At 37.9% G+C, this 22,913-nt stretch overlaps 1 long non-coding RNA gene across 2 annotated transcripts in view; it reads left to right on the top strand.

Moving 5' to 3' along the window:
* The window catches only part of LOC135417841 (uncharacterized), a 33,143-nt gene extending 11,786 nt beyond the window's left edge, over positions 1–21,357 (top strand). The window contains exon 3 of one of the 2 annotated variants that reach the window (XR_010432233.1): positions 20,162–21,357. This is a non-coding gene — a long non-coding RNA (uncharacterized LOC135417841). Of the gene's footprint in view, positions 1–1,324; positions 2,595–20,161 lie in introns of those variants that run through there. The other variant, XR_010432232.1, reaches the window with a different exon arrangement.
* Positions 21,358–22,913: the final 1,556 nt, after the last annotated feature.

The raw sequence follows: 22,913 nt of genomic DNA, 5'->3' as shown, positions 1-22,913 counted from the left end.
CCCCAAAGTACTCACATTGGCTTGTGGTTTCTCACAGAATTAAAACACTCCAGACTGCTAAAGATCACAAGGATGACTTAAAGAAAAATACTAATATGTAGACCAGTCTCCAGAGGAATAGACAGTAAATGAAGTGGGGGAAAAAAACTCAAGAAGTTTTTGCTGGAGTGAACTCTTTTAGTCCTGAAGTTAGTCATGTAATTTTGTGCTTTGTGTGGATCCAGTGGTTTTCCTGTACATATCAGCTTGCAATACGGGGATAAAATGACCTAATGCCTGTCTTCTATTTCAGTATGTTCACATCAGTTTAACTACCCCATAACTCACAGAAAGATTTTCTCCAGTGATGATCCCCAGTGACATGACGACACATGGTGTTAGATGTACCAAGTAATATCTTTTGGTATCAGTATATTAGGTAAACCTGATACTTTATTTATATGGACGAAAGAACCATGAATTCAAGATGTTAAGGTTAATAGGTCAAAATCAAACCTAAATAAAACTCTCAATGAGAATTTTGCCTGGGCAAGGACTTTGGGATTTAGCCTTAAGAGAATTAACAAGGTACATCAGGTCTCGTCACTGCTCTGATTGCCAGAAGCCTGTCTGGACAGTGTCCAGAAATACATTCTCAATCACAGCAGATTAAAGCAGCTAATACAGGAAATGATGTGTACTATTTCACATTGTCTGTTCTGTTATCTGGACAGGTACAGTAATAATCACACAAAGAAAATATAAGGGGAAAAATGTTGAATTATTTTCATCAGCTGATGTTTTTCTCATATGCTTCTTTTCTGGGAAAGCAATTATTTTCAAGTAATTGTAAGCTGAGTCTTAAAAATCCTGTTACAGTTCTTTCTTCACCTTGGGAATCCTTTATGATTTTTTAAAGCTGCTGTGGATCCCTCCCCCTTTAAAAAAAAACAAACCTCATAAAATGTTTACAAGTCTTGTTTATATTCCCATAACATTTTTCATTATGCTGTGACAGCTTCTCTGAAAAATTATTTTAATTATCTCAAAATGAATCGCACAAAGAGGGAATATGAAAATATAAATCTTATGTTTGACTGTACTTTAATTGCTTCAGCTAATGAAAGAGGCATGAGATATCTACACAATGTGAAAGATAAATTGCATAAATGATATAACCAGTATTTGAAATGTGCTGAATCCGTAGTACTCACTCTGCTTCAGTGGGAAGATATGGGGACTGGACCTGTTTTACAGTGTTTGTTTTCTGCTCCTGATACAGGAAGTTAATTTCAATGGGAAACAGTGTTGAAAACATCTAATAATTATCTTTTCTGTTCTCTAGGTCAGCAGCAGGGAGACATTAATGAACAAAACAAAGTAAATTTATGTTCCAGAAGCTGTGGGCCCTCTCCTGCAAACCTATCCACAAGATAGGTCAAATAGGTATTTGATAGGTATTATCCACACATAATAGGTCAAATCAATAGGTCTAACTAGTTGTTCTGTTCCCACAGCAGAAATTTTTGCCTCGTCACATCCTAACCTTGTGATCTTTGACTGAATTTTATCCAATACCTTTCATGCAGGCATTTTATTTTTACAGACTTCTGAATTTTCAGCTGTTTAGAAGCTATTGGTTGAAGGGGATGAATTTAACAAAGAGCAAGAGTATGACAGAAAAACAGTGTTTGAACTGTTACTTTGTCAGGGACTCTTCCACGAACATAATGCAGGAATGCTGCAAGGTTATTAGCCAACAAATCTCTCCTCTGTAGTCTAAAAATATCTCCCAATTGGGTGCCTCAGTGAAATGCCATGTGTTATAAATGGCAAAGCTGATTTCCAACTTACAGGGATAGTGTGGAAGGACTGCAGGAGCTTTGATATTTAGCAGAAAGGTAACGGACATGTTGCCACACACGTAACCAGCCCTAAGTAATTGTTTTCCTCCCTCAGATTAGGTGCTTCTTATCTTGTCATAATGTCATAAGTCAAAATCCTGCCATTGCTCATCATTGTCTTTATAGGGTTGTGGGGGTTTTTTTGCTTTACTTTATTTTTTTTTAATGTTAGGTTAATAGTCTTTCATAATCTTTAAATATCAGGAGCTTTTCCTTTGGTTCACAAATACTGTACTGAGTAGTAAATCTGTGTGATTACTGACAGGCATTAAGGGAACACACTGACTCAGGAAATTAGTAATGATTAGGAGAGGCTTTCCCTTAGGTCAAATCAGCAGTGACAGCACGTTTTTACCATCTGATAGCTGGTTTAGGTTCATAGAGCCCTGGATGCTTTGAATTTGTGTAGCACATTGTCTCTGCTGCTGGAATGTTTCACTTGCCTTGTTTTCAGCAGTAACAGTTTTATGCAGTGTAACAATGGGCCAGATTTGTCATCAGTGTAAGTCAGAGTGATACAACACTCTCTTATGCCAGCACTTCCTCTGATTGCATATGTCTCTAATACCATGACATGGAGGCATCAAGCCAAAACTGGCAGACTTTTTCTGGAAAAGCTAATTTATGTGTTGTTCATGGGAGAAAAGATGTGGACATTTGTAATTAATGCTGTCTTCTCAAATCCAATAAAAACATGCAGGACAATTTCAATTTCTCACAGTATGTAATCCAGCAGGGCACACTATGTGACCAGGATATAAAGTGTGTTCATACTCGGATATGTTATTTCTAATTGTTAAATATTTTTCTTCTAAGAATATCTTTTCTAGTTTGGATTTATTTGTCCCTACTCCTCACCTTGCAGTCCAGCATTCTGTTACTTTACTTTATTGCATTAACCTGTGCTGGGCAGAGTGATAATCTGACTATTTGTCACTATGAACCCCCTTGCTACAGGGAGCTTCATTAGCTTCCTCTCTTCCGTGGTAATGGGATCCCTTGAGAGTAACCTCCCACATGCTATAGAAGCAGTGCTTAGGTTGCTAATGGATTTTCCTGTTATTTTGTTGGTTTCATTCAAATTTCAAGTATTATAAATACGGAGTACATACAGAAGTCAAATGAACAGCAGTAGTTTCAGAGGTTATGTTGCAGACACCAGTTACACACACATTAGAGAAACCAGCTGACTTCTACAATTTTCATTGAATGCATATGAGTAGATTTTCATCAATTGAACATCTACCATGTAGAATTTGTTTCAGGCTGTTGATTCACCTAAGGAATGTTCCACCAGTGGGCAGCAACATCTGTATTCTTTGTAAATATTTAAACTAGCTACACATTATTTTCTATTAATCAAACATTTCAGGGCTTTCTAGACTGTAGTTTCGAACAAATAGTTTAGAATCTGTTATTGTGTGTTTTGCTGCTAATTCTGCTTCACTGTAATTGATGTGTTTGCTTAGCTCCCTCCAGTGACTTGATGAGCAAATAGGTCCATGTTGTGTTATCATTCTAGATATTGCAAAACAAGTTACCACAAAAGGCAAGAGCAGTTCTTTAGGTGGTATTACATGTAGCATTCTGCAGCATAATGAGTAAATACTATGTTCTAAACCCATTGTAGTGTATAATAAACAGAGCATCTATTTACCACATAATTCTACTATTATTTATTATCAATACTTTCTTAGACTTGGCAGAATTAATGTGTGAATTTCAATATTAAGTGGGAGTGAAAAAGCTCCACACTTCTAAAAGAGCATTAGTATCTGTAGGAGAAAAAAAATGGAGATTTTGAATCTGAATTCATTTCATGAGCTGTATTGAAGATGCTTCTTCGATCTTTGTAATAATATGCAGAAAAACACTAGCTATGGAAACAAGAAGTATTATACACTGTATCCTGAGGAAAATCTGTGTGCTTTTAGACTGAACAAATATAATGAGATGGGGTCCATTTGTGAAAATTGTACCATTTTTGAAATACATTGGAAGAACAAAAAATGCAGTTGTTTATGAGCTAAATTGAATCAGGAAACGCTGCTGGAGCTAAAAAGCTAGGGAGAAGTCTATGCAGATAAATTACAGTAGTATTCATAATAGGAACAGGAAAAATGACAGCATAAAGAAAACAGATTAGATATTCAGAGGGACCTTTTAGTCACATTGAAGTAAATGGAAGTTTTGCAGCCAATTTCAGCTGTACCACAACTTAAATATGTCAGAATGAAGCTTTTGGAGAGTTTCTTTGGGTATTTGTCTCCCTCGCTGAAAACACATCATTAAAGACTTTAATTTTAGAGGATTGCACTTTCAGTGTGAAAAATGTTTTGTGTTTTCTTTTTAATTCCTTAATACCCCATCTCAATTCCTTAGGTATGTCAATAAAAAAACCCCAAACAAACAAAAAGTAGGGAGATTGCTCATGTTGAGACACATTCTCAGGGATTATAATTTGTATTTGTTTTACTGTAGAATCTAGGAGGTCCCCTCAGGACCAAGCCAAAGCCCTCATAACATAGTGCCAGTTCCAAAGAATTCAGAGAATATGAGAAGTTAGTTTAATACTTCATGAACTGGAGTAAGTCTGAAGGAACTAAAATTCTGGTTAAGCCTGTTACCATCTTAGTTTCACACAAAATAAAGGGAGAAAAATCACAAATCCAAGAAATTTTTATTTTCTTACTCGCTTCTCTTTTCTACACTTGGCACTTTTCTCCTCTGTTTTACAATCTGCTGTATCTTAAGTGGAAAAAGCTGTGGAAGCAGGGAAAAAAAAAGAATGAGGAGGAGAGGAAAAATGTGAAAACAAATTTAGATTGTTATCTTGAAATTATAAAAAAAAATCCAAAATTGCTAAATAGAAGAAATCAGGTTTCCACAGGGATGTAACCTGTGGAAAAACACAGTTTCAAATAACTCCAGTGCACAGAAGTTGATCTGTAGTAACAAGCCTGATATGTACAGCTGTAGGGCTGGTGCAGTTGGGGTTCAGTGTATGGTGACAAAGCAGGTAGAACAAGAGCTATTCCCTGACCACCTAGAAGGATAACTTTTCCCAGTGTTTTTATAATTTACAAGTACCAAAGCCAGTTATAGGAAGTGAGAAAAAAACTAGTGAGGATCTACAAAAAAAATATACACTTTCTCGTGGAGATTTGATAATGTAAGTTCAAACAAGTAATTCTCTGGAAACTGAATGTCCTGAAATCTTGAAACTGGATCTTTGTTTCTTAAAAGTGCTTAATGGTAACATTTCACCAATTTTCTGTACCAGGAATTTTGTAGTATAAATTGTTTCCTTATGAGCTACATAATTTTTCAGTGTGCAATAAAATAACACGAAATACATTGTATTCCTATTAGAATAGGAATAGTCAGTGAAAGAGTATGGCTGTTTCATGAACTTTAACCCTTTCAGTGGGAATATCTTCTGTCTGTTCCTACGTGGGGGAATTTGTGTGTGTGTCTGTGTGTGTGTATGTATCTATAAACTGTGACCTCTAGTTCTGCTGGAAATATTCATCATTTCATTGTAATTGCCATGGGCCTGCATAATTTTACCCAAACTGAAACACTGTTTAGCATTTCTTGGGTTTTATGCAATCTGTAGTAAATTAAGCAGGAAAAGGTGAGTTGGAGAAGTTGGCTTTGTGCTGTGCTGATGATGGGAGCAACGCTCATTCTTAACTCTGGTTCTGGAGGGAGAGCTGTTCTGCGTTTTGTGTTCAGTCATTGTTCCAGTGGTCTGCAATGCTCAGAGTGTCTTCCAGCATCAAGCTCCCTACAGTTGCTGCTCCTGCAGCTCAGTCTTTCCTACAGCTGTACAGGCCAATGGCAGCCACCCTCAGTGTGATCCTAACCATCTGCTGCCCCTTAGGGGGATGTTGAGGGCTTCTTTCTTCTTTCATTCTGGTTCCTGCTCTTCTCCTATCAGCTTCATTGTTCAGGCAGGACACAGCTGATGCTGGACATTGGGCACTGAATGTAAAGCCAGGGCCACAGAGGGCTCAGAAGTACAGAGACAGAGTCCAAGAATGTGGCTCTCTAATCCATGCAGCATGAGTCTGATAATCAGATCATTGGTGAAGCAGCAGTACACTCCGGGGCTCAAAAAAGAAACTGTCTTCTGTACTAGTTCACACTGTGTCCGCAGGTCAGGTGGTCTTATTCTTAGGTAGAATGAGGAACTTCAGGATAAGCTTTGTGGGCAGGAACACCCCTTATGTACAGCCAGGTCTGGGTCAGATGATACGAGAGCATAACCTTTCAGTCAGCAAGGGGAGAAAAGTAAAAATTGGCCTCCAATTTGTAGACCAAACTACATCTTCATTGTAAAAAAAAAGTATAAATGTTTTAGTTCATCTGGCCAGTGAGACAGAAGAATTATTTATACTTGAGTTGTTACAGAGAAGAGTTTAGGTTTTGGTTTTTTTAAGGCTGTTAAATGAGAAATGTCACCCATCTGGAGTATTAAATTTTGATCACTGAGTCAGAATGCTGGAGTCCTTTTGCTATGTCCTCTGAAATTAAAATGTTGCTCTGTTGCTAGGCTAGCTCTGTGAATCTGGGTTTGTGCTTTTATGTTATAGTTTGCTCATGATTAATAAAATATTGTCTCCCTTTCTGGGCAGAAATGAACAGATGGAGGAATCAACTGATCTGATGAACTCTGTGTGTACATATACTCAGTCAACAAATAATCACAAAAATAGGAAGGATCATGCTCAGATGTTACCTATTTAAAAATATTATAAAATCACATACTAACTATGCTGCCAAAAGGGTGGATTGACTAAGGAAAGTTTATTATTGTATGCATTATTTATCTGCTCTTTCATTCACAACAGGTTTAATTAAAAAACTGCAGTTTTTCTAAATATTTATTCAGGATGCTGTTATTAAATGTAAATGTGGCATTTTGCATAACGTCAGTGTTAACTTTTTGGATTAGGATTTTAAAGAGAAGCAAACAAATCACGAGCATTTCTTAGGAGGCATTTATGTGCTTTTCATTCCAATAACACCAAGTCAGCTGGCAAAATTGTGTGGAAAACAAGTATCTGTGAGAAGTAAGAAATGGCTCTGGAGCATATTCAGAGTCTCTTTGGCACGTTTAGGGTTGCAAAACCCAGCAAACCCGTCACATAAGAATAGCCTGACCACAACAAAAGATTAAAACTGAAATAATCATCAGCTGATAAAATAAACCAGTATATTATCTAGTTCACCCATTCCCCATGCCAGTGTTAGAGGTGAAATGTCTCACAGAGCAGAGTCCAGCACCTGGAGCAGAGTTGCCAGCCTTAGGGAGAGTGAATGAGCCCTGGGGAGGTGTGAGAGAACAAAGGCATTGGGAGGGCTGTATTCCCAGCCATGGCTCCCACACCAGGAGTGACAGAGGCATTAATCCTGGATAGGTCTCATGCAAGTAGGGGCATTTTAGGTAGGTGGCTCTACTCAGAAAGGAGGCTCAGACAGGGTTCTTCAATACAGGACTGTATCCATGGAGCAGTACAAGGCAAGAAGATGCCTAAACGGAGTCACAGTGGCTTGGTGCTACGAGAATAGTGCAGCCCCCTTTGAGCCCACATGAGTTTGGCTGGATATTCCTATCAATTCCTATCAATTAATAGAGATCTCAACATCCAGGTTTGCCCCTGAATGTCCCCCAGTGCTGGCACTGGTAGTTCAAAAGCCTGACCTTGTGTGAGCCTCAAGGACACAACACACACAGCCCTGTTGAGTACCCATGACTAGAGAAGGCACATGTCCAGTGGAAGATATGTATTCCTGGGCATCACTGGATCAACTACGTTTGGAGGGGCGTGACTGAAAGAAGGAACGCTGTGTTCAGAGGGCAGTTCTGCAAATAGGATTTACACAACCAAACTGCACAGGATATTGTTTCTAACCTTGAACAAGAACCACCTACAATTGATTTAACACTGAGCACAGCTGGAGACATAAAAGACATTTTGCTTATCTATATTTCTAACTTCTTTGCATCAACCCTGCAGAAAGGTGATTTCCCCATTGAATGACAATCAGGCTACGATGCTATTAATAGAATTGAAGAAGAACACATCTGCTCTGCCCTCCCCTCTTGCTGTCAAGGCTAAGCACCTAGGAGACAGCAAGTGTTTCTGTTTACTAATGGAAAAGTACCTGGACAGACCTCACTTGCCCTGGGAAGACTAAAAAGTGGGCCACAGGCACTTTCAAGATAAAAAAGAAAGCCTAGACAGGAGGCAACCAAAAACTAGCTATGAATAAGTACAGAGAAAGTAAAGGAAAAATGATCATTGCCTCTCTTCATCCGTATGAATTCCAGCCAAGATGAACTTTCAAGACAGTTTTAGTGTGTTCATCAGAAGGTCTGTGGTAGAGGAAATTTGCAACTTTCCCAATCTCATGCCTTCAAAGAGGACAGGAGTTTCTGGGATTGAGAATTTGTCTCTCCTGTCCAGCCTGCCTCTCTCCAGGTACACTCTGCACTACACAACCCTCAATCATTGATAGAGCACCTCATTTTGTATATGCAAGGAGACAGAAGCCATTTGGAAAAACATGGTGTAACAAAAACCGAATCTCATTTCATGATAAATGTCCAGCCCCTCAATCACTCTTTCCAGAGCAGTCTTCAGAGCATGTACCACATGAGGTTGCATTTGGGACAGGGACACTGAGGCAGCACTTTACAGTCCTTTCATATAAAGTTGTAAGCAAAATCACAGAGGTATCATTAAAAATTGCCAAGCATGATAATTACTGTTTATTCTTTGTATTGTCTGAGAGCTATAGTGATGAACAGAGCTGTGTCTGTGTCTGTGCAAACACTGTGTGCACTTACAAATGCATTTCGAATACATTATGCACAACAATTTGGTTTAAGGGCAATTTAATGCTTGTACCAGCTTCTTCAGCAGTCTTGACTAAAGGTTTCCTGACCTTAGGACTACAAAGATGGACAGAACTTATATGTTAAATGACAGAAGGTGTTTCATGTGCACAGTATCCAAAGGTTCCCATATTATGTCTCACTGGGGTAGAATGGTTTGCATTTAATACACTGCCAGTCTTTCAGAGGGCTCAGATTAATGCCCAAAATGTCTCCTTTCATGAACAGGGATCTTGTGTAAATAGTAAAAAATATTTACCTCACACAGTAATTATTAGACTTTCCTAATAAGAGAAAGAACATGTAAGGTATTTGTCAAAAATACATTCAGAAAATAGTATGTCATATGTAACAGTATTGTTAGTATGTAGATTGTTTTATTAGTATATTGATTAAAGTTAGTCAAAGCTCAGATATCATCTTCATAAACTGTAATGTACTCTGGTCAGTTCTGTCCTGGAAAACGGCTCCAACTTTGAGGCAAAATATGATCCAATGAATTTATGAGTACCCCAGTGGAACAGATCTGATATCACTTCACCTAGTGCCTCTGTGTTTGACATACCTCAGTGCCATCATAGCCCTGGCTTTTGTGACAACTTTGAGTAGGTGCAGTGATTATTACAATAGTCAGAAAATTAAATTTGCTGAAATCTGAATTTTTCCTTTGATGCTGTTCTCAAAGGAGTTTGCGCCCAGTCCTACTGCAGCTGGAGCCACAGAGTGTCCAGACACATCTTACTTGCTACACAGCCTAAGAAACATGGCTTGATAAAGACAACTTGAGACCATATCTTGCAGTATTTAAACAGAACTGAAACTGTGCCCATGCACAGCTGCTGTTGTATGTGGAGCTGAGAACTGTACCTGTTGATGGAGGACAAGATGTGAATGTTTTACTTCCTCAGCAACTCTATGATTTGCACATGGTCAATCTTTTGGGCCAGGTGTCATCCATGTGAACTGGTTTTAACTGGATTTCTGACTGTTGGATAAGAACCATTAGACAGACTTGCCTGAAGCCAAGTATTACCAAATACTCAAAAAGATCTTAGGGTATGGGAATGAGTCCAGTCCTTCTGTGAACTCACAATTGCACTTTGAACAGGCACCTCAGCATTTTCTGCACATGGCTGGAGAACAGAATCCTTGAAATGGCTGGAATAGTTCCTGTGAGTTCAGTGCAGGTCTTCTGCAAATGACATATTTTATGCCCTGGAAACACTTAGTACTCAGCACTGTTGTAGTAAACCTAGTGCATCCCAAAACAAGTCCCTGTAAATTACAGAGTATAAAAGCTGTAATTTGCCCTATTCCCCATGGGCAAAGGGTAATTCATACATAACATTATTTTAATGGAAATCTCTTACTCTATTCCTTAGTGAAGAGGGAAAAGGTAGAAAGTATCACAGTGGCTAAATACTTCTCCTAGGGCATTCATGTGGATGTTTAAGTTGATTTTTCATTTCATTTAACACAAATAGTTTAAACTCCCAGGGGAAATTATTTTACATCATATTTTCAGTGTTCCTGTCTTTCAAGAACTAATTTGTTACATACAGCTGTTCCAAAGTGAAGGTGAAAAAGGAAATGAAAGGAAAAGAACAAACGGAACTTCAGTAACAGCTTTGAAAAAAACCAAAAGCTTGTGGAGTATCACAGGAATTAGTCAAGTCTTCTCTACTGCCCACTAGGCTAAGTGGCAGCTGTTCTGCATGCTTGACTCATCTGGGAAACATTCGTATTTGAATAATTTTCACAGAATTTATAAACCCTCCTCAGAAAAAAAAACATTTTGTGTCTTGTGTCAAAATACCATTTCATTGCAGCATCCGCAGCTTCGTACATTTTAAAATGAGAGCAGAATCCAGTTTAGGGAGAATATCATGGGGATCTTTATCAGACTGTTTGGGATGAAAGTTGTTGCCATTAGGGATTACATCACTGGTTTAGGCAAATTGTCCCCGATGTTCTGCTCGTTAAGAATATGAATCTATTTAGAAGAATAGGAAACGTAATTCTTTAGAAATCATGGTGAATTGGCAGATAGTTACTTTATTTTTAAAGGTAGGTTTCATGGCACCTGAAGTTCCTGAAACAGAGTAAAAGGGGATATTAAAGGAAAAACTCCTATTTAATAGGCATCTATCCAGAAAGACGTTGAACAGTACATCACTTATTGTTCTCACCGGCACTTGGGCTGAAGACCTTGTCTTTTCTCAATGGAGGTAGAAAAATGTGTTTAAGAAAGAATTCATGTATCCTTTTGTATCGCTACTTGGGATTTATACAATACATACACCTAATCAGGCTTTGTAAGGATGAAGATGAACAGATGCTTCAAAAATGAGAATTTTCTCTGAATCACAGAGGAAGACAATCCTTAAAATCACGGGAACGTATGAATGGTCTCTTTGGAGTTAAAATGTGTAAGGGTATTAAAATTCAGAGGACTGCACACATGAGAACCCAGTTCATTCAAGTCCTGCTCTGCCTTGCAGTATTGTTTCTCAGGGTGCTTAGAAGCACATTTTCCTTTGTAAACACTTACCATCTGTTAGAAATGACCCAAGAACCCATAGCTTGATGTATGCAAATTCTTAAATAAAGCACAAGATTCCCACTTTTGAGCATAAATATTCTTCTCAATTATGTACCAAGAAGAGCTGTTCTTCAAGGAGATCCTTCAGGGACTGTGCCTCTGTCCAGATAGACCCTTGTTTATAGCAGACCCGTAGTGAACGCTAACAACTTCTAGTTAACCAAACTACTCATTTTTCCAGATAATTTTCTTACTCTAGTTACAGATCTTATGACAGTAAGATTCCACAAACAGTGAGCACAACTAGTCCCTTTTAAAGAACACAAGACCTTGTCTGATGGGGGACCATGTTAAATACTGTAGTTTTTATTGGGAAGACAAGCCATACAGAAATCTTTTGCTGATGCTGCAAATCTTTGAGGTTACTATGTTTGTACATTTTCACAGTCAGCTATATTCCTAGAAAACATTTGTCCTTCCAAGTATTTCAGAGTCAGCAGTGTGATAGTTCAGATAATATATTTAATGGAATGTATTTTAGTTGCTTGTTTACAGGCACATGCATGCAATAGGTCTGGATGGAGTTTTTTAACATGGATAATTTTTCATTATTTTTATCCCAGTGGTTTAGACCAGCTTGAGATACTAGCTAAGCTTTTGGTGGATTGGAACAAACAATAGATAATTAAGAAATGTATATTATAAAAATCTAAGACAACAGAGAAAAATGTTTAAGACTTACGAAAATTATGGTTTGTGGGTAGAAGGGTAGAGTGGGAGGGAGGAGGGAAAGGAAAGAAGGAAACAAAAAGAGAGATTTGTCATGTGAGCAACTAACATATCAAGAGAAGAAAGAAATAATATAATCTGTCTGCAGAAGTTTATGTGATTTGCTGTGATTTTTTGGCTATAAGTAATAATACTTCACTAATCTTTTTCGAATATGTACAAATACTGGTTCTAATTTTGACATGGCTTTAATAAAAACAAAATTAAATCCAGACTTCATAAAAACATTTGGTTCTGGCATCCTGGAAAGATGAATTCCATGGACTAAAACCAGATTTTGAGAAGCAATATGACCAAAATGAGTGAAGTGCCGTAGTACCATTGAATGTTTGTAACCTTCAGCACCGAGACATCTGGCCTTCATTGCACACAGGCTAATTAACATAACTTGTTATTAGTGAAACCATTGATGCCTTTGAGAGTCACAGGGATGTTTAACACATTTCAGAATCTGAGTGCTCAATGTCATTTATCCTTAAGGTGCTCAAAAAGTAATGAAGAAATTAGTGCACTGTGTGGAGCTACGCTCCTTTTGTACATTCTACATTTACAGCTATTAATTCCAGCTGAATTCCTGTCACCAGATATAAAAGCAGATCTATCAGATAGCAAAAGAAATACCTCTGCAGCTATTTCAATTATGATATAGAACTTGGAGGATAATAGCCTTCATGTATTTCCTGCTTAATGAAGTAACATTCCTGTCAGATGGGTAATTGCTGCAGCAGGGCTCTGTTCAAAGAGATTTCTTCTCTCTGCTCTTATTCTGCTCTCACTGCTGTGATACCTCAGCTTCTTGAAGTTTAAGATGTTACTTTCCTTTTGTGAGCTGCAGTCTTAATGAGGGCAATTGCTCTGTGTTGGCTAGCACTGATTATTGGCAACAGGTCCTGTATTGCAGATGTGCTCTGTGTGATCCCCGCTGAAGATAATGGGGCTGTAGGTAGAGAGTTTGTTGAAAAACACTCACGGTTAATGGAGAGACTGATCTTGCATATGGTGAGATTAAAGATCGAATCTCCATTTTATTTGGTGGGAGCAGGGAAGGGAAGAGGCAGTGGCATAAAATACATCTTAAACCTGGAATCTGAGCTGCTGAGAGCACTGATCAGCAGAATTTGTCTGCATTTGTACCTGTACTAAGTAAATATCATTATTGCTCAGTGCATACCAGGAGCACCCTATGGTTTTGACCATATAGGTCACTGTGGGCACTGGCCCGCTAATAAAGTTCATTGATCCCTCCACTGGGGAACTGGTATGGTTGCCTATTAGTCAAAGCTGAAACAAGAACCAGCCAAAAGAAAGAGAACAGATTTGAAAATAAAACCCTTATGCCAATATTGCTACTTTTGTCAGTCTTTTCTGCTCTCAGCCTCCAAGCTGCAGCAGGCCACCAGTCTGAACTGAGTCCCCACGCTGCTTGTCACTGGAACTGTGAAGAAAAACAGTGGCTGAGCTGTGAGTCTACTCAGGGGAACTGTGGAGCAGAGAAACATGGGTTTTGGCCTCTTCTTGTTTTCCTGGCTGCTTCCATCAGTCTGTCAGTTCTGTTGCTGAGTTAGAGAGTTGCTGCTGGACCATATTACTGCTATTGTGATGAAAGCAAGGGCTACACAGGTGAATAGCCCATGTGTTACACTGTAGCACTGCACACAGACTAATATTAGGTAAGCATTGGTCTTTTTTTGTGATTCAGAGTGATTTCCTATCGGCTTACATAGGAAAGAAAAGACGGGTGCCAGAGACTTGAAAAGACCTGTGTGTTATAGTTTGCACTCATGCTAAAATATTGTGGTCAAACAAAGAATGGATATATTCCTTGTGCACCTACACATACATACACATAGATAGACAGATTGGATAGATAGACAGATAGAAAGATAAATAGATAGATACGTGACAAAGCACATGGAATACGTTTCAAACACTCTACACTGCTGTTAGACTTGGCAATCATATTAAGCCTCAGATGACATGGCTTGCTCTCTTCCCTCTTACACTCCTTCCCAGTACGTTCAGGGCAGCCACAACATCTGAACACTTCAGGCAAACATTGGCAGAATTTATTGAGCTGAATCAGCTCCATAATTATGGCTTTTCTACAGAAAAGGTTTTTCTATATCCAACTGGATGTTAGAAGAATAGAGGTCATTGACATTTACATAAGCAAATCACATTATTTCAACAGGAAGCCGAGGGTTAACCCTCTTTGTGGAGTAAGATTGAATCCAGTTGAGAGGAGAAAAGTGAAGTGCATCCCAAGAAAATGAACTCCCTTCTTTTCTCCTATTCCTTTTTTTAAAACTTCAAATTGGTGCATATTTGTAGAACTCTGCTGATGTCATAGCCAGCTCCAATGACCTCTAATGGCATGAAGAACCTTGTTTGATTATATGTCTAAAGAGACAATGCTAATTTCCCTTTTATTCCATTGCGGGCTGTAGTAATACTTGTGCTTGTGAATCATGAGCTGGATTTCTGCAATTTACCATGGTTTTAGTAATTTCACTGATGATGGGAACAATGTATTCTGTTATTTAGAGACAGAAACCACTATGTGCTTTAATGCTGTGTGCATTTTAGGTGATGTAGACACCTGAAATCATTTTTTCCCCAGGATCATCTGGCACAATGCACCTCTCCACAGAGCATGGGTTCTCTGGAATCAGGAGACTTGTCCTAGTGGAACCCTTGGTTTCCACAGAAATGGACATCATGGGAATGTGTAAGAGTGATTTCTCCTCCTTTTCTGGGCCTTTCCCTATCAGCCCCACAAGCAAAACCAGAAAACTGGTCACTTCAGAATACAAATAAAAGCAAAGGATCTGTTTTTAAATGATCCTTAAAGAAACTGTGATGAGCAAACATGTATTCTTGGGATCAAAATACATACTAGAGAATGTGTTTAAGAGAGACTGGATAACCAAGAAAAAAAAGCCATAAACACCCAAGTAATTCAGTTTTCTCTTCATCTGCCCCTTGTTTAATTCTGGCAAGCATTGCATGCTCTATATTTCCATTTCAATGCATTATTTAATGATAAAGGGAGTTTGGAGAAAGAGAGGAAGATAATTTCATTTGGACAGCAATCAGAGAATTTCTGTAAACATCTGGTTCTGTTTAAGAAGGTTTTTAAAGCATTTAATATAAAATGCTCTTAGAAGGTAGGAAATGAATGCTGAGTGTTCTCACTGTGTAAGCAGTGCATTTTCCCCTCCTGGAAGTTTGCATACAAGTGAACTTGAGTCAAGTTTATAGATAGGTTTCACAAAGATAACTTGGCATTATCTAGTGTGAGTGAGAGAGACTTGCAAGAACAACAGTTAAAGTCATTAAAGACCTCTCTAAAAAAGAAGTTCAAAAGATAATAAAGCCCAACTGGATACATTTCAACCAGCTGGATTTCAGTAATTGAACGAACATAGTTGAACAAGTAGTTAGAGATGAAAAGAGTGTAGAGAATAAAAATGGAGACAATGGAAAATTCATGTCACAATGGTCTAGCCTTTTTCTCATTTGGACAGGACTCAGTAGATAACTTGGAGCATTGCCTGTGTCTTTGATATTCTCATATTAAGTGATATGCTCAAGTGATAACACTGAAGAGTATGTTTTTAGCACAATTCATTATTAATAGCACATTTTATTGTCTTGAAACACTTCAGTCACATTTTTTATGCAGTAAAAAGCAATGTTCTGAAAGATTGAAATAGGATTAGTGTCACAGCTGCAAGTAAATGCACTTGATTTAGAGAATATATTGAGTAATTGCAAATTTATAAGTGTTCATTCATAGAGGAAATAACATAGGCCAAGAATGAAAATCATACTTTTTGACCCTACTGCTCAGACCTTCCTGTTTTGCAGGTCAGATGCTGTTGATGCACGCTGAGCAGGCTGTAGTCAAGGTAGTCCTTCCTATGGGGTTATTCTTGGGTCAGGTTTTCGTTTTAGAACAGAAACTCTAAATATATCAAAATAGACTAAAGACAGCCAAATTCCTCTCATTTTCAAAGCAAGGACCTCAGAAAGGTACCTGAGGCCTTAATAAGCAAACACGTTTTGAGATGACTTATAGTATATTAAGTGTAGATAACATTTTATACAACTCTTTTGAGATATGTATATATATATAGTTTTGTATACTGTGACCATTTGAGATTAGCCCTGACTTTTGGATTGATATAAGGTAGTTGATGGAGGACTGGCTCTTCCTAAACAAATTGAATCTGAACAAAGCACCAAAAGAGGTTGAGCTTAGAGAGGGGACATTTTAAAATTTACTTTGTCCCTAGGATTTCTGTTAGCTTGCTGTTTGGTTTTTCTTAAGAATCAGTCCTTACAAATTTCTTTTGTGCTTCTGCCTTGCATTTCTGGTACAGCCCAATCCAGATCTAAAGATGGGGCTGCAAACAAAGAAATTTTGTTTGTTTGTAAACAAGATTGTTTGTAAAAAGAATACTCAGAACAAATAACTGCACCTCTTCAAGTTTAGATGAATCTCCACTCTTCCTCTAAATGGACTACCAGCCTTTTCTTCCCTCTTTCACACAGACTTTCTGACCACAGTCAGCTCCTTTGATCAGTTCTCATCTTCCTGAGGTGTTTTATTTAGAATTACTTAATATCTAAAAGTGGTCTAAATGAGGGTCCAGCTTGTGGTTGTATTTGTGTTGGTGCAACTGTACTTCAGGAATAAACAGCTGTTTCCTCCTTAGCTAGATGGAAAATGTGGGGCTGGGGTTTTGCTGTCAAAGTACAGCCTTGGCTGTATTTACTTAGCACTTCCTTGTCTATTTTAATTCAGGTTTTCTTTCATGGTTATGCAAAACCTGAAGTGCCAAATCACGATTTTGTCACAAAATCCAGTAATTTTGGCAAGAAAGCAGCTTCAATAGCTGTTGGAATTCAACTCAAAGAACAATGGTAAAAGACAAAAGAGAATTTGTATTTCAAGCCTCAAAATATAGATGCGTCACAAGCGTCTTCTCTTAACAAGGGCATCCTGTGTTTTCAGAGTGCTTGCACAATAGAGTAACACCACCTTTCACTGGGGAGAAAAAAGACTCTGTATGCCACTGGTACTGAGAACTGTGAAGAGTAATAAGTTTGTAACACAAGAAACATTTGATGAGATAAATCACCCAGCTTGATCTATTTAAATTTTACAGCATGGATACTGGAAACAGGCACTTTTTTACATTTAGAGGTAGGGCCAAAAAGAGAACACAGACAGCACAGTTTGCCTAATTCATAACATGGCAGATTTTGGACCCACTGGGGCCCACACTAATAAATCTTCCAGGGACAGTTTAAGATATGTCTCTGTTCTCTACCTCACCTTCGGATGGAGGTTACTGAACCTGATGCAGGAAGAGCGGGGTGAGGATCATGTGCTTGTGTCTTAACTCCCAGTGTAAAACAAATTTCATGGTCTGGAAGGCAGAGATTCGGACACATAGTCCCTTCTGCTGCCTCTGCACTGAGAACAGTCATGAGCTTGTAAATAGTAGCCAAGAATAGTGACTTCTTGAATCAACTCAGGAAGATTTGCTAAATGGCATGACAGACATTGAAACTTGCTCTAGGAGAAGGAAATTTTACTTGAGTCATCTGTTGTATATGCTGTGTTGATGGTGAATAGTAATAGAAAAAAAAGTTGAGTAAGGGGAGGGTTGAAAATAAACTTCCACCCATCCCCAGCCACCTCTCCTCCCCACTGCACTTGCACTGGGTATAGTGGTAGGGTGTGGTACAGCATCTGTCTCAAAAATGCCACCCTTAGACTTGAGTCCAGCTTTGCCCACTGCTTACAAAGAGTAGATCATTCCTAATAAGGAGATGCTGAACTGCTTCCTGTTCCTAGTTGTCTGAATTCATCGTGGCAGGTATGTTATCCCAGCAAGAAAATATAGAAAAAACAATGATGTCAGTCATTTTCACAACTCTGTTCTGGTAAAAATAACTGCTTAACCTGTAAGAACACAGAGGCCCTTCAGCTGAACTACAGTGACAGTCCTATTGCAGTTACAGCTTCATCACCTGTGCCTGGCTCTTGGTGAAGGAAAAGCTCAGCATCTCTCCTCCTGGACACACTGCATAACATGTGCTTATGTTCTAGACTACTTGTACTTTGGATCATAAGGAAAATTAAGAAGATTATTAACACTTCCAAGCAGTTATTACTGTGTTACAGGGACATATAATCTGCTTGCTGCATACTTACAGGTGTATATATATAATTTTCAAAAAACATTAGAAGCATAAAGAATAAGCCAGTGGCAGGAGTTATTACAGTGGGAACAAGGTTTTTGTTTGTTTGTTTGTTTGTGTTTGATTTTTCTTCTGTAGAAGACTTCCTTTGGATAGTTTTTAATTCATAGTTTCATTGAATATCTTACATGGAATAAACCTGGGTATCATGCATGACTGGGATTGAGTAGGGAGAAAGGGTCTGACTTTTCCAGCAGCCACTTCTGTTGGATGAGTATGTGAACAGGAAATAATGAAATACTTTCTTTTCTATTTAAGCCTGATCCCTTAAGACTCTGCATAGTTGTTTTCAGTTTTTCCCTGCAGATCATGTTTACCTCAATTTTTAACAGGTTAAAGCACAATGTCATGGAAAAAAATGCATAAGAAACATGTATATTGGAAGATGCTATAAATATGATTAGTTGGCAGCTGGTTATTGCTCTTGGTACTCTGTGGTTGAGAGATCTGTTTTTGAATTTGGAAACTTTTGGAAACTGTGACCTCTCTAATTTTGGGTAGACCATTTAAAGGGTGTTAAAAGACTCCAGGTTACCCACTTCAAAGCTGTACTGAGGAGCAAGGACTGTGGAAGTGCTTAGGCTCCTCATAATGACCAGGAGATTCAGTCCACACAGCTGCCAGCTTTGTGACAGTGAACTTGGAAGCCTGACCTCTGTGGCTGTCCTGGAGCCAGAAAGCATTGGTGTCCCTAGCCAGCTGTTGTGGTCCTAAGGAGGATTTGTAGGAATTTGATTTATCAGAAATTTGCAAGTCATAGATGCTTAGAGAGAAATACTACGCATTTGCCCTGTTGATACCACTTTGATGAGTCTATTGTGCTGAAATTTTTCTGTGATTTCAAATTTACCTCAGAAGTTCATTAGGAGGACTGAGAAATGCCAGCAGCTCTTTCCTGTTTCCACCCACAGGCACCCCATGCCAGCTGTGTGCAGATTGTCTTGTGCCATGATTAGGCTGTGAGTGCTCAGCATTTCCATTTACACTGGCTCTGCACCTCCCTGTGATTTAACACCTTAATATTGATTCTATAAAATAATTTATGGGATATTTTCAGGGATATCTTCCAGTTCTCTTCTGTTTCCAGGGGGTCCCCTTCTTTAAAAGTGGCTGGGGTAAATCTTTGGATTTTGTAGCACAAATGGAAGATATGTTTCACAGCACCGTACACATGGGAATCAGAGAAAGGGAGTTCTGCTAAGCCAAAACATTTTCTGAATAACTTGAACTCATCTCTTTTTACAGTCAGATTGCCAGAAATAGTCTTGAGACTTTAAAAACCTCATGTATCCCTTGAGCTGCAAAGCACTGTCAGTCAGGCTCTGATGGCAGAAAAGGAAAGTAGCATTGTTTATTTTTGGTTCAAAACCAGGAGGAAGTTTTGGTAGAAACCACAAGAGGATCTTTGATTTTTAAAAAATTATTAGTATTATTATTTTATTCTCTGTTTGAAACTGCTCAAACTTTATTATAGTGCTGGATCTTGAAACAATCAGAACTCCTTGCAGCAACCAATTCTGTATAGCTTCTAAAAACTTTTTTTTTCTTTTTACATTTCAGTCAGTTTCTAATCTAACATCCTGTTATTCTGGAGCATTTATCTGCTCCAGCGAAATGGTTCAAGGAAATTCCATAATCATTAACTCTCTGTCTGCATTTCCATGATGACTCTTCTTTCCTAGAAATTGAAAGAGGACTGCAAAACTGGTTCAGTGCTGAGGAGTACTCACTTTTTTTTTCTTTTTTTCCTTTTTTTGGCTATAGAAAATTGTATAGAAACCTAAATCCCATCACAGGTGTGTACCACCCAGGAAAGAATGCAACAATGTCAGCACATCCCCAGCTTATCCCTGGTTTCATTGTTACCTGCTTTTGTATCTGCTACCAAAACGGAGTGGGACAGACTTTAAGATGACATCAGACTGGTGTGATGTGCCATTTGTATCACACTGCCATGTCAGGGGGAATATCTCATAATGATGATGAAATATCAGGGAATGCTGCTTGGCAGCTGTAACACTTGCTGCATTTAAGAGCTGCCATCCACCTCTGTTTCACAAAACATGCTGAAGTTGTGTTCACAAGAGCCAGCAAAGCCATGGAAAGTTTATTTTCACAGCATTACCGCTCCTATTTATCTCTCATCTGCCTCCTTAATTCTTTTCATTGATTAACACATGCTCTTGTTTCTGGTTCAGATATGTTGGGAGTTGCCTTTATGAAAAGGTTGCACAGCAAAACTCACAGGAAATCCATCTATCCATTACCTGTCCTGATGAGCATCAAGGGTTATGACATTTTGCTTCTGATTTATTGCAGGAATAAATAATTTCCACCTTTAAACTCTCATGCCATGAAGAAGACCCTGCCTGTTTATTATGATTATGTTGAAGTATTTTCTGTTTGTGCTAAGGCTTTTTCTAAAGTTATGTATAAGCATATATGTCATTTATGCTTTAGAGAGGCAGGTTTTGGCAGTTCTTATGACTGACAAAAGAGGATTAGACCTTGAACAGTAATTGAAATAAATATATGAATATTTAATTTAATATATGAAAGGGCACCTGGTTCCTGTTCATGGAGTAATAGGAGCAATTAACTTGTATCTCATCTAGGCTTTTGTTCAAAAGGTTTGTAAACTAACTAATGGAGATATTTTAACTAAGGATAACTATCCTTACACAACATTTATGAAGTCAGACTTGTTTTCCAAGACAGTTTCAGTGTTAATCTTTAAAAACTCTGTAATTCAGATAATATACTAATATTAACATAATGTCAACCAATAGAATAAAAGCACTGAGAATAAAAGCATTTTGAAGTACAGAACTGATATTTATAAATGAACATTAGGAATTATCTAGTTTGAAATTCTTTTCAGCTGAGATTTCTATATGCCACCCTTATCTTGTATCCAAAAAGCTAGAGAAAAAAATGTGCAAGTTCAAGAGCTGGTAAGGGTTTGGATTTGCTTGAAGGCCTATGAAATAAATAGACCCAATGGGCATTAAACAGGTTTATCTTGTTAATGTTACTGTTCAAAACTATTGATATTTCCTATAATACTTTCCATTTGACTCTTCACAGGGATGAACAAGTCAAAAACCAGACATTTGATTGGACTCTTTATCTGTTGGTGAGGGATGGCTTTTGAAAGCTTGTATATCCTCCCATGAATACACTGGGAATTATGCAAAACTTAATAAATTAGAGCAAATTTCATGGTTCCAGTTTCTGAAACTGTTCTGAATGTGTAAAAAACAGGAACTGTGATCATATCAAAAGTTGGTTCAGCCAGTTCTAACAAATGAAGCCTGTAGACTTTGAGGTAGCATTTACTTGGTTTTCCTATTGACTAGTGTGTCCATTCAAGAGTAAACAGAAACAAAGGTGTTATTTAAAAGGTAATAATTTAGACAAAGAATCAACAACGTTGGATAGAATTTTTCCACTTCATAAATTTCAAGCTGGCATATTTTAACAGAAGATTTCTCTGTTACGCTTATTACAATAATTTTAAAATTAATCTAACTAGTAAAACAAACAATGTCTCCTGTAAAGATCATTGCCTTGGTTCCATGTTGACAAAATAGCTATTATTGATGTAACTAGTCTAAGTAGGGTCTGGCTGTGTTAGCATATGGGCAGTGACTGGGGCACTGGAGTCATCTCAGATCTTACAGACTGAATTTTCAATGGACAGTTTTTTGTATTATCAAGGAGGTTTTTAGGTTTTGGGTTTTTTGGGGGGCTTTCATTTGGTTGGTGTTTTTTTTTTTTTTTTTTTTTTTTTTTTTTGTGCATTTGTTTTGTTATTTTTTTCATCCAGATCTGCAGTAAGCATTTATAGCCAGAGATTCCTGGAAATATCCCCAAGGATTTTGTGTATGGACACTTCACAGGTGAAAACAAGCTAGAGTAGTCTGTGGCCAAGGCATGGAACCAACCTGTTTGTTTCAAAGAACATAAGTTTGTTCTTTCCACAACTTTTGATACAGGTCAGTGATTCCATTAATGTCACCTGATAAGCAAACCATGGCCTTTATAAATTAATGATCACATGCCCTTGGAAACCTAGCCCTTGTTTTAATTTAAAACAGAAGTTCTTTACTTCTGGAAGGGTGTTTTTCCCCCTATTTGGAAGCAATCAACTGTATATTATCTTTCTGCCATGGTATTCCCCGAGTAAGTCCTGGAAAAGATTGAAATCCTGTGTTAATTGCTAGGTAGGATATACTTAATAATTTTACTGTGATTTGTTGGATGGAAATATATAGTATGTTATTCCAAAACCAGAAAAAAGCCAACACATAAGAAACCAGAACATTAGAATAACTAACTTTTAGAACAGCACTGAGAGTATTAAACAGTGAAACTACCACTTCTTTCCTAGTTCTCCACATTTTAGCCTGGATATTGGTACAATTGAAAGACACTGCTACCTAGGAGAACGTAAATATGGATTTTTTACTACTTCTGCATTATAAAACCCCATAATTTTCGTATCAGTAATAAC

The sequence above is a fragment of the Pseudopipra pipra genome, chromosome 8, assembly GCF_036250125.1.
Source record: "Pseudopipra pipra isolate bDixPip1 chromosome 8, bDixPip1.hap1, whole genome shotgun sequence".
NCBI lineage: Eukaryota > Metazoa > Chordata > Aves > Passeriformes > Pipridae > Pseudopipra > Pseudopipra pipra.
The sequence above is the reverse complement of the archived record's forward strand: the minus strand, read 5'-3'. Positions and strand labels throughout refer to the sequence as shown.